Source organism: Trachypithecus francoisi, unplaced genomic scaffold (genome assembly GCF_009764315.1).
Source record: "Trachypithecus francoisi isolate TF-2019V2 unplaced genomic scaffold, Tfra_2.0 Lachesis_group15, whole genome shotgun sequence".
Lineage (NCBI taxonomy): Eukaryota > Metazoa > Chordata > Mammalia > Primates > Cercopithecidae > Trachypithecus > Trachypithecus francoisi.
In genome coordinates, this window is record NW_022681460.1 from 43,522,282 (window position 1) to 43,535,372 (window position 13,091).

A 13,091-nucleotide genomic window follows, 5' to 3' on the forward strand; every position below is an offset into this window, starting at 1 on the left:
TGCTATTAGTTGCTAGTTATTTTAAACCAAGATGGACAAAAATATGTCTTTGGAAAATATTGCTATTTTATCAAACTTAAAAATTTTTTTGGCATTATATTTACCAAACCAAAACTTTCATGCCAAACTCCAAACACATTTAGACTTGGTTTCAATAGTTTCAGGGTCCACATATGTCTCAGAGATAATTTAATACCATATTTCATTTAATGTTCACTTGCACGTTCTGCCTTTGCTACACTTCCAAGTTAGCGTTCTGAATTGATTCAGCAGAATTAATCTTCAAACACTCTTGCTTCCTTCTGCCAGCTGGTCCCTTTGTAAGTTCTTTAGAGGATATTGGACTGGTAAAAATAAAGGTCTTACTTTGTTAAGTGGTTATCCTATCATAAGAAGATAAAAATAGACACTAGTCGATTTTCAGACCAATCAATTGAATCCCCTTGGGTATCAGTGGGCAATATGAGCCATTTAATAGCTATTGGAGAGTTATAAAACTAAGAAATAATTTGTTTGGGTAAAGTTTATCTCCTTGTAAAAGTGATTGTTTCTTATTATAGTATTTAAGAAGCTGGTTATGTAATCAGGGAAATATTTTTAGATGTGTTTGTAAAGCTGAAGTTTTGCTCTGCTGGCAAAAGAATCCACCCAAGTCGTCATGAGCAGAAGATGCTCAGCAATAAGCATTCAGTGTAGGCACTCTTCTTTTCTCTTTTTGTCAGAACTACCATGATACATCATGTGAAACAAATGCTTAAGATCGAATTGTGTTCTAAGTGGCCCCTTTGAAGTGACTCAAGTTACCTCCTTTTTAGAGGGAAAAAGCTCAGCATTAAGAATAATTCATTAACTTGCCTCCAACAAGTTTTTCTAATCATAGCAATACACATATAATAAAATAGGGATACTTTTGTATTCAGATGTCAAACCTTTCTTGGAGAAAAGGTTGGAAAACAGTGTAATGAGGGCGGGGGAAAGGAAAGTATCTCTGATACTATAAATCTCATAGGAATCTATAATTTTGAACTAAACATTTAGCTCATAAATTAATAAAATAATAAGGAACAAAATGGGAGAAGATGAGCAGTGACAATAAGTACTTTCTGTATTTGTCAGGGTCCAACATGGAAATAGAAACCACTTCAGGTATCTCAAGCAGAGAGGAATTAATGCAGGGAACCGGCTGAATACTTGTTGGAAGGATGGAGGAACAACTCAGAAAAGAGCATGTTACTCAGCGATGAGCAGTCACCTCTGCTACTGCCACTGCAGCCACTGCTGTTGGAATCATGCTGCTGAACTCCTGCTTCTGCTGCTGCCAGAGGAAAGAGAAGGTGAGGTATTTTAGCTGATTTGCCAAAGACTCTAGGTGAGATACATGCAGAGAGGGTTGGAAGAGTAATCTCAAGATGGACTGGAGGACAATGGCTCTGTATTTGCTGCAGACTAGGATTATGGAAGGAGGTACAGTCAGTTCTGAGACATTTTTACAGAAAATTGTTGAATTAAGGATGTTGTAGCCCACCTCAAGAGTTTGGGAAATTAATTCATTTTGAAAATATAATCAGAATGTATTCCAGTTCACCAGCATAGGGTGGTTGTATTTCCTTTAGATACAAAATACAAGCCCCCTCACATGTCTGAAGTCTACTGTTTTCTTTAAGTCTCTCTTATCGCATAATGCAAAGCTTAATTTTCTGGTCTATGAATTAGTTTTTGTTTTTCATCTGCTACAGCTGTTTAGGAGAGAAGAAAGCACAACACATCCTAAAGACTAACCTTGGTGACCTTGATCTGTCCTCTCTGCTTGTTTTTTTCTGCCTCCAGTATCTTTTTCTATGAAAATATCTCCTTCCTGTGCTATTCCATTCTCTTTTATATCCAACATATTGGTACGGAAGGCTGGGGTGGACACTACATATCCCTGATCACACTAGGGTGGATCTGGACCAAATACATTGACAACATAAAAAAATGCTAGTAATTTGAATACTAGCTTTCTTGTTTTTTGAAGGTGGTTGAGAAGCGACTCTATGTAGAAGGAAGGAATCAGCCATTTAAATTGGGTTGACTAATCAGTTAAATCAAATAACTACTTATTTTTCTCTTCACCACATTAACTAAGTGTTTGACAGAACAGAGTGGTTAATTAAATAAAACAGACACTTCAGCACTTAACTTTATCCTACACATTTGTTACTTAAAAAGTATTTTTAAATTGTAACCAGCGAATTACTGAAAATCGGTTTGCAAACTATTGCTTTGAAGAGCTTAATATTTGTCTAGAGAGTCACCTAAGACCTAGAAACTGGCTCGAAACGCAAGTCATTAGCACCCACATTTTCCTTATGTTCTTCATTTATCTATCAGCTTTTATCAACTCTTTAAAGTTCAATCATATCTTTTACCAGCATTTGGTCCTGCCTGTGTCTTCCTCCGGCTCCTACCCAGCTCCAAAGTTCTATTGGGTGATTGCAGTGCCTATCTATCAACTTCTAGATCTGTTCGGTATCACTTTGGTGGTGAGGGAATGAGACTTTTGGTCAACCATTATAGAAAATAGGAGCTATCACGTTCTCATGTGCCTAATTAAGAGGCCTTTCCTTGGTGCAGTCTCTGGGGTTGACTGTGGCCTTGAGGGTCTATTACAATTGAGGAAATCTTAGAAAAGAGCCAAATATGTTTAATTCTATTCCCTAAGCATACCTTCATGCCATCAAATGCTCATAGCACTTTTTTTCTCCCACTAAGTCTCTTAAGAATTTTGAGTATCTACACGTACTGAAGGAAAATTTCAACTGTATTTGGACCAAGATGCAAAATGCAGTTTATTGTATTTTCATCTCACAGTCATTCCATGAAGTTTGTAATTTACCATGTGGCTCCAAAACCAAATACATGGCACTGATTCATTGGGATTTATTGGTGAGACAGTGTGATATAAGCAAAGAGGATAGTCAGGAAAAGGGGGTATGCAGCGCTTGGCAGAAGCTATTTACTAAAGGTGAATAGGCACATGATAGGGTCAATAGTGGGCTTGGCTAATATCAGAGGTTCAATTAGGCAAGTAAGCCATGGTGATCAAGAAGCTTGGATTCCCAGATGTGGTTCAGACAAGCATTTGGCACTTTATGTCTAAGCCAAAGAGGTAGGAGGCAAAAGGAGTATGGTGATGGGAAATATGTGTGTATGCTTGGTGTGTGTGAGAGTTTTACATAAATAATTCATAATGCAGATAGTGTATTCCTAGATGACTGAGACTTAGGAGTAGAGAGAAGAAAGTTGAAAAGGCATGCTACATGGAGGGTGTTTTATGCTTTTTGAGTCTGTGCTTTGACCTGGTCTAAGTTGTTTTCATCAGAAATAAATCACTACTGACATTTCATTTTTAGTCACAACTCTAAAATCTTATTCTACGTTCTTGAAAAATCCTTGGTTTGGCAAATAAAAATTGGCAGCTACTATCTGTAGAAATCCATTCTCTTGAGGTAAAGTTGACAGAATCATTTAATACAAGCCCAATTCTCCCACACAGGAGAGTTGTGAAGATTAATGAAGCCATTTAAAAAAATTCTTTGACAGCATATTGTAGAAAAGCCTTTTTAGAAAAATATTATTATATCTAGATTTTGGTGATAGGGACGTAATCTTTTCCTAAATAAATTAGAATCTGGCTGTCTATCTATTCATCTCTCTATCTCTCTAATCTCTCTTCCCCAGAGGGATGTCTTTCACATGTATTTTATTTTTAACCTGGAGTAAGAAATATATTTTATATCACATACTAGTGTGTGCATGTATGCACACCACACCTGGGAACGTATATTGTATACACAGCTCTGTTCTGTTCTATTGATTAAGGGGGGAAAAGGAGGTAAAACAACTGGTTGAGCCACTAAATTGGTTTCATGGCTTTCTGGTTGCAACTTGTAGCTTAAAAAAACACTACTAGTACATATCCTAAGTAAGCAGATAAGCATTTAGAAATATCTATGCCAAAACCCTGTGTAGAAATTATTCAAAGCAGGAACTCAAAGCACAGGAATCAGGTAATTGTTTAACTAGGCTGGAGCTGTTTTCTTCAGGGACCTGGCGGGGGCGGTAAAAGCCTACAACAAGCTGCTTCTGAGTTCGCCCTAATTGAGCACTGACTCCCCCATGAGGTTTCTGATTGAATTTTTTTCTGTTTATTGCTGTGAGCAATACAAAAATTAATAGGCTAATTCCCATACCTGGTCCATTGGTATCTTTTGACAAATAATAACATTATTATTTAAATGAGTGTTTAAAGAGATTAAAGTTATTTTATATGAGTTTTTGCAGTTACATGCATATTTGTGCTAGACGATAACTACACACTTAGTTCTAGTCCTTCTTCCATTGTTCTACAGAAATCTAGATGACAGTCTATTTTCTGTCACCATCCAGCATTGGGAATCCCCAGAGGCCATTCAGACATTTGTTTGTGTTGGCATTGGGACATTTCCTCAAGTCAAAATGGAGAATATTTCTGCCTATTTGCTTTCACTTTTTCAAAATGACTGGCCAGTTTTGTTGAAATAGCCTGACCTTATACCTTAATAATCACCTACATGAAACTAACTACAGTCCCTGTTTCCTCAACTTAGGAGTTCTAAAAATCAGTATAGGTCAGGCGTGGTGGCTCACGCCTATAGTCCCAGCACTTTGGGAGGCTGAGGTCGGCGGATCACTTGAGACTAGGAGTTCAAGACTAGTATGGCTAACATGGCAACCCCCGTCTCTACTAAAAATACAAAAGTTAGCCGGGTGTGGTGGCACACGCCTGTAGTCCCAGCTACTCGGGAGGCTGAGGCATGAGAATCACTTGAATCTGGGAGGTGGAGGTTGTAGTGAGCTGAGATCATGCCACTGCACTTTGGCCTGGGTGACAAACTGAGACCCTGTTTCAAAAAATAAAATAAACTAAAATCAGTATAGCTCATACTGCACGATATGATTTTTATAACTTAAATTCTGGTTTCATTTTTAAAGTGCACTCAGTATTCAAAATCTCACACTGTTTCATAAACCTTTCAGCACAAATCTGTACAGGGCAGTGACATGCTGTTTTGATTATGTCTCAGCTCATTTATTTAAAAGGCCTGAAAGGTTGTTTCAGCAGATTTCCTGCAGGTGTGTCTGATTACCTGTGCTCCACTGATTCAGTAAGATAAATGGAAAATTTAGATCTTCATGAAATAGAGGCTTAAGGGAGAAATTCTGCAATGAATTGCCTTAAGAAGGAAAGGGTTCCCCATCTCTAGATGTATTTAATCATAGACTTGCTGACTACTTGTTTGAGACACTTTGGGAAGGACAGTAATGTAGAATTTCATAGCTTGTAAGGTCTCAGCCAATTGAGAAATTCTATGAGTTTAAATTATGTGAAAAGGTTGTCATATTTAGCTTTCGGATCTATTGAATTTTCAGTGACAGGCACATGGACTGGCACCCAATATTCTAAGTTATCATTTGCAAAGTCTGGGTTCAGTATGGTAGCAGCTTCAGAAAAGCTTGTGCTGAATTTGCTCTTCAGCTTAAAAACTTCAGTCATTATTCTTTAGCCGTTTTCTTCTTCCTTTTCCTAGGGTGTCAAGCTCTACGTTTGCAGAAAAATTATTGACGTTTAAATATTAGGGAATCCAGATAACATCAGGCATGAACATTCTTTGAAGAATCTCTAATGGTTCTTAATCATTTTGGAATCACGGATGCTTTTGGACCCTGCCCAGAACAGTGCACACTGAATTTTACAGGCTTAGAGGATTCACCCCAGATTAAGAATCCTTGTAACGAGCAATATAAATGATTCCTGAAAGTATCAAAGACCCCAAACCATAAAATTACTAGAATAAAATATTGAGGAAATGCTTTAGGACACTGGTCTGGGCAAATACTCTTTAAAATAAGAACTCAAAAGCACAGGCAACCTAAGCAAAAATAGAAAAATGGAATTTTATCAAACTAAAAAGCTGCTGCGCAGCAAAGGAAACAATCAACAAAGTGAAGAGACAACCCGCAGAATGGGGGAGAAAATATGTGCAAACTACTTGAGGGGATGATGGATACCCCATGCTTCATGATGTGCTTATTTCACATTGCCTGACTGTATGAAAACATCTCATGTAACCTATATATATGTATATATATATACACACACACACACACACACACACACCTACTATGTACACACAAAAATAAACAAAATAAGTCTAGCGAAAAAAATATTTACAAGCTATTCACTTGACAAGAGATTAATAATCAGAATATATAAGGAGTTCAAATAACTCAAAAAAAGATCTGATTAAAAAATGGACAAAAGATCTGAATAGATATTTCTTGAAACAAGATAAACAAATGGCCAAAAGGCGTATTAAAAAAACCCCAACATCACAAATCAAAAGTACAGTGAGATATCATCTTGTCCCATCTCATCCCAGTTAAAATGGCTTTAATAAAAGAGACAGGCAATAATGAATGCTGGAAAAGATGTAGAGAAAGGTGAAACCTCATACATTGTAGTGAGAATATAAATTGGTACAGCCACTATGGAGAACAGTATGTAGGTTCCTTAAAAAACTAAAAATAGAACTACCATATGATCCAGCAATTCACTATTGCATATATACCCAAAAGAAAGGAAATTAATGTATCAAAGAGATACCTGCACTCCCAAGTTTATTGCAGCACTATTCACAATAACCAAAATGTGGAGTCAACCCAAGTGCCCATCAATGGATGAATGGGTAAAGAAAATATGGCATTTATACACAATGGAATAGTTTTTAGCCATAATAAATGAAATCCTGTCATGTGCTGCAACATGGATAAAACTAGAGGTCATGTTAAGTGAAATAAGCCAACCAGAGAAACGGAAATATAGTATGTCCTCCCTTATATATGATGTAATGAAATGTTATTATTATCTCTGGTTTCTGAATTAGGGATGATTTTTCTTTCTTTTCTTTTTTTGAGTTGTCTTTTTACAAAATTGACACATAGCAACTGTACATGTAAATGGGGTACATAGTGATGTTTTGGTACATATAATAGTGATCATCAGGGTAACTGGCATATCCGTTATCTTAAACACCTATCATTTCTTTGTATTGGAAACATTCAACACACTCCTTCTAGCTGTTGGAAACTATGTAATATACTATTGTTAACTATAGTCATCTTACAGTGATGTAGAACACTAGAACTTATTTCTGCTATCTAGATGTAGTTTTGTATCTTTTAACAAATATCTCCCTATCTCTCCCTTCCCCATGCCCTGTCCAACTTCCAGTATCCTCTGTTCTACTTTTTGCTTTTCTGAGATCAATTTCTTTTAGTTTCCACACATGCGTGAGAACATGCAGTGTTTAATTTTCTGTTGCTGGATTATTTCACCTAACATAATGTCCTCCAGTTTCATCCTTGTTGCTGAAAATGACAGTATTTCACTCTTTTTTTATGGCTGAATAGTATTCCATTGCGTATATATGCCACATTTTCTTTATCCATTCTTCTTCTGCTGGACATGTAGGTTGATTGCACATGTTGGCTATTAAGCATAGTGCTGCAATAAACATAAGAGTGCAGATGTCTCTTTGATATACTGATTTCTTTACCTGCGGCCCAGTAGTGGGATTGCTGGATCATATGTAGTTCTATTTTTAGTTTTTGTGGAACCTGCAAACTGTTCTCCACAGTGGCTCTATTACTTGTTTTCCAAATTCTCTATAGTGAGCATATTCTTATACGTTTTATAAAAAATGATGCTGTTATATTATAATAATTATATGGAAGAAAGATAGAAAGCATTCATGTAGAGAAGGCACCCGGTATTATAGAACCAGCCGTCTTTAGAATCTGTAGTTATTTAGCTTGATAACATTTGCAGGAATTTGATTCATTGAAAAAGAAGACAGAACTGAGCATTTTCCACTTGATACCTAATCTAATTTTGTAATTTTGAAAAGGTTATTCTTTGAACTTTCAAACATTCTTAAAATGTGCTAGGCATTTTTGAAGTTCAGAAATTGGTTTACAGAGGTGCAGGCTTTAAGTTAAGCGCTTGTATCATTTATTAAATACCTTTTTCATAGATTCACAGTAAGGCATTTGAAGCCATATTAAATCTTTTTATCTCATTTATTTATATTTTTTCATATGAAATCTTAAGGAATGCAAATTGGTCATCTTTTGGAAAATCCTAAACTCAAATAAAGGCAAAATGTCTGCAAGGATTTTAATGCATGAGTAATATGTCAGTGCTTTATCACTACATTTACAATAAAGAAATAAAAAGAGGAGGTTTAAAGAAATGTGAATGATAAACGTGCTTTCTCAGTTTATTTGACACATCTTTCTATTTGTTAACATCTAGATAGATATCTTTCCACATCCATGTGTAACTATGAACATGCATATAAATATGAATATAAATATATGCACAACACATGCACGCAAACACTCCTCAATATTCCTGAGACTATTCTTTGTCTCTCTTCCTTTCTCACTAATTCATTCCTTTATTTATTTCATTAACTGTTTCCTGAATACTTATTACGTAACAGATACTGAGGTACCACAGATAATAAGATGAGTCAGATGCATTCTGGATTTGAGAAGCTTACAATGTAATGGATAAGATAATTATGCAAGTAATATCACTGATTATACTACAATAGAGGGAGTTACAAAGTATGTAAGTACTAGCAAGAGGATGGCTAACCTGGCTCGCTTTGGGGGTAGGAATGAAAGGAAATAATATTTAAATTTGGTGTAATGAGTAAGGTCTGTTAGGTGAAGGGGAAAAAGCCCCCTAGATTTGTGAATGTATACCCCACGTGTATGACTGACCAATCTACAGGGTGAGTAGAGGTGAATGGTCACTGTGGCTCAACTGTGAAAGGCTTTGTACATCAGACTACATTGAAGCATCAATTCCATTGACCTGGAGCATGACTGTGATCAAGTCCCAAAGTGTGCTTTGTCTCAAGGCCAAGGATCATCTTGTTGTTCTTCTGTTCCAATTATCACAGAGTGCTCCTTGTAGATATATAATCAGTACCCCACTGTGCAGAAGGCAACCCTTCATTCTTGCTGAAGAAGTGCTTTAAGTAAGTCCATTTTTCTCTTCAGGTGTACCTTTTTCAGAATCAAATGGCAAACAGTACTCACAGTGCTTTCAGGAGACCTTCTTATTTGCAATGATCTGGGAATCCCAAACTCTTTTAAAAAGCAGCAAATACCTACTCAGACTGGCAACTGGGTCAAAATGTTAATTACTCTCCAACAGCTACATTTTTTTTTTCTCTCTTCATTTGCTCTTTCACCTCTTCAGAGACTGTAATCGAGTTTGAATTTTCCTTACTGCTGAGACTACTGTGGTGTTAAAAATAAGTTAGCCCTTTGCCTGTCTCCTGGGCACTTATGATGTCAGACGTCATTGGTTTCTCTCCTTTTTCAAGTTAATTACATTCAGTGTGAGTTTGAATTTCCAAATCCATCTGTTTTCCCCATCTCTGTAGGCAGTTTATTTATATCTACCCTTTTAAATAGAAAAGGAATAGAACAACAGCTTCCTCATACTTTAAGCATTTTCTGTTCGATGCTATAGCTATTTCTTTTAGAATAAAATTGCTGGAAGTGAATTTGTTTCACAGCTGCTAAGTACTGATGAAAAACTGCCCAGTGCAGCTTGAGTTTCTCTTTGTTGTCCTCTCCTATAGGTACCTATTACAATGTATAGACTTGTGTGTTAGCACTTTTAATGCTAACTGGACTATAAACTCCGTAAGGGCAGGAAAATGTTTTTTCGCCAAGCTGTATCTGAAACATATTTTATATTCATGCCATAGATATTTATGGAGCAGCTAGCATATTCAAATGGAATAAATGAATGAGTGAATGAATCAAGATTCATAATAACTGCATGCTTTAGAGGCTCACGATTTTTTTAATCACAGGGACTATTTTACTAATTTTTATTTACATGGATGCTACTTTGGTAACCTGTACTATAATACAAATCACCCCAAAACTTATGGGTTACAAAGCAAGAACAATTTATTATTTCTTACTGTTTTGTGGATTGATGGATGACTCATTTGTTGGTTACATCTGAGTCACTCTCATGGCTGTGAATGCTGGAGAGTCAGCGGGTCCAGAGGGTATCACCCACATGTCTGACAGTTGGTGCTGGCTACCATCTCGGGTACCTTGGTTCTCCTTCATGTGGCCTCTCAACCTCCAGTAGGCTAGACTGGCTTCATCATGTAGTGTTTCAAGCAGGTTCAAGAGGGCAAAAGTAGAAGGTTCAAGGTCCTTGAGGCCTACCTAGGCTTTGGAATTTACATGGTATCACTACTGCCATATTCTATTGGTAAAAGGAAGTTTCAAGGCAGTCTAGATTGAAAATAGACTACTTCCCAATGGGAGAAATTGCAAAATACTGTGACTGTTTTTTCAGGTAAGTATTTTTAAGTGATAATGTTGATAATCATGATAATGAAGATGATGAGGGTAATGACACGGACACTAAACGTATTGAGTATTTGCACTATCTAAGTAGTGTTTAAAGTACCTTAAGCATCCATGTCTCATAACAACAGTTTGAAATGGGTGATGTTATCATCTTCAATTTGCAGATAAGGAACTGAGAGTTAGAGTAGTTATTGAACTTGCTCAAGGTCTTGCAGGCACTAAGTAGCAACTTAGGGATGCAAACCTAGGTCTACTAACTTTATAACCCTTGGTTTTTCTCTTTTCTCCCACTTCTCCATATTCTTTATGCAATAACTAATCCCTGGTGTCTGTACTATACTTTTCCATGTCAACATCAATCTTGATTTTAAGGTATGATACAAAACTCTAAAGGGTTAATAATGAGATTATACAACTAGAAAAATTATTGTGTGACTGGGTTGCTAATAAGCAATATGGTTGAATGAGCACGTAGATATGTACACACTGTTAATTTCTACTGGTAGCCTGGTGTTGATAATTGCCAAAAAAGTGTGTTACATTCTTTTTCTTTTTAAGATTGATTTAGAAACAGATGGGCAGAAACTCCATTTAATGAATACAGACTGCAGCTGGTCCTTCTCCTGGGTTCTTATGTTAATCAGTAGCTTTCCCATTGGCTAGAAATCTCAAAATCATTTCGTCATCTTCTCTCTTTCTCACTCCACATAACCAAATTTATTTTTGAAGGTTTCTCCTATGTCTTTCCTCCCTTGCATTTCTATTGGACACAACTTTTTTCAGCTTAAAGTGTGTTCTATGGAACAGCAGCATCAGCATCACTTGGGAGCTTGTCAAAAATGCATAATCTCAGATTGCACCAAATCAGAATCTGCATTTTAACAATATCTCCAAGTGACATGCATCCACTGCGAAGGTTGAGAAGCATAGTGGATAAGAGCATCAGCCTGGGGTTGCTAGCTGAGTAACCATAGGTCAGTTACTTAACCTTTCCAAGCCCTGGATTCTTCATGTATAAGATATGGACAATATGGTATGTAGCTTTGACAGCTATGCGAGGATTATATGAGATTATACACAATGCCTGGTACACTGTATGCTCTCAACAAATGGTAGGTAAATGTACACACCTTTATTGTCATTGTGCTGGTTGAGACATTTCCTGGACCATTGTGATAACTTACTACGATTTTCAGCCTCAGGCTCTTCCCGTTCTTTTCATCACACACTCTAGTGCTAGCTATTTCTAAGACCACAGATTTGATTGTGATCCTGCCCTCCTCAAAAAGTTTCAAGACATCTCACTGCATTTATAAACCAACTTCTTGGCATGGAATCCACAGCCCCCTACTTTCCAAGTACAGCCTGAGAAAGAAAGATATGGTGAAAACTAGGGAAGGCCTAAGAGTCAGGAGCTTCAAAATGTTGCTCTTGTTTTGGCAACAAAAAGTTTAGTGATTTTGACTTATTACTTTGCCGTCTTTGGGCTCCAGTTTCCAAATCTATAAATTAAGTAGTTTAGTTAACAGTTTTTTAAAAAAAATATTTTCTTGTGTGCAGGATGTGCAGGTTTGTTACATAGGTAAATGTGTGCCGTGGTGGTTTGCTGCACAGATCAACCCATCACCTAGGTATTAAGCCCAGCATCCATTAGCTATTCTTCCTGATGCCCTCACTCCCCTCAACCCGCTGACAGGTCTCAGTATGTTTTGTTCTTCCCAATGTGTCCATGTGTTCTCATTGTTCAGCTCCCACTTATAAGTGAGAACATGCAGTGTTTGGTTTTCTGTTCCTGCATTAGCTTGCTGAGGATAACAGTTTCTAGCTCCATCCATGTTCCTGCAAAGGACAGGATCTCATTATTTTTCATGGCTGCATAGTATTCCATGGTGTATATGTACCACATTTTCTTTATCTAGTCTATCATTGATGGGCATTTGGGTTGATTCCATGTCTCTGCTATTGTGAACAGTGCTGCAATGGACATACGCATGCATGTATCTTTGTAATAGAATGATTTATATTCCTTTGGGTATATACCCAGTAATAGGATTGCTGGGTCAAATGGTATTTCTGCTTCTAGGTCTTTGAGGTATCACCACACTGTCTTCCACAATGGTTGAACTAATTTACATTCCCACCAACAGTGTAAAAGTATTCTTTTTTTCTCTGCAACCTCACTAGCATCTGTTGTTTCTTGACTTTTTAATAATTGCCATTCTGACTGGCATGAGATGGTATCTCATTGTGGTTTTGATTTGTATTTCTTTAATGATCAGTTGAATTTTTTTTCATATGTTTGGCTTGCCTGAATGTCTTCTTTTGAGAAGTGTCCATTCATGTCCTTTGCAAGGGTCTTACATCTAGTAAGTGACCAGGGTGGAACTTAAACCAAGTCTACTGACACTAGGAATTCCAAAGCCCAGTCAACACAACATTGAAAATTGGGGAGAGGAAACTCATTCCTTATTTCTTATTCCTGGAAATAATTTTGTCAATTGCTTGGGAATAGACTTACATAAGATATTTTAGATAGCTGTTATTAAAAAGTGTCTAGTATATTTGCCTGGAATGTTTTTCAGAGAAATAGCAAA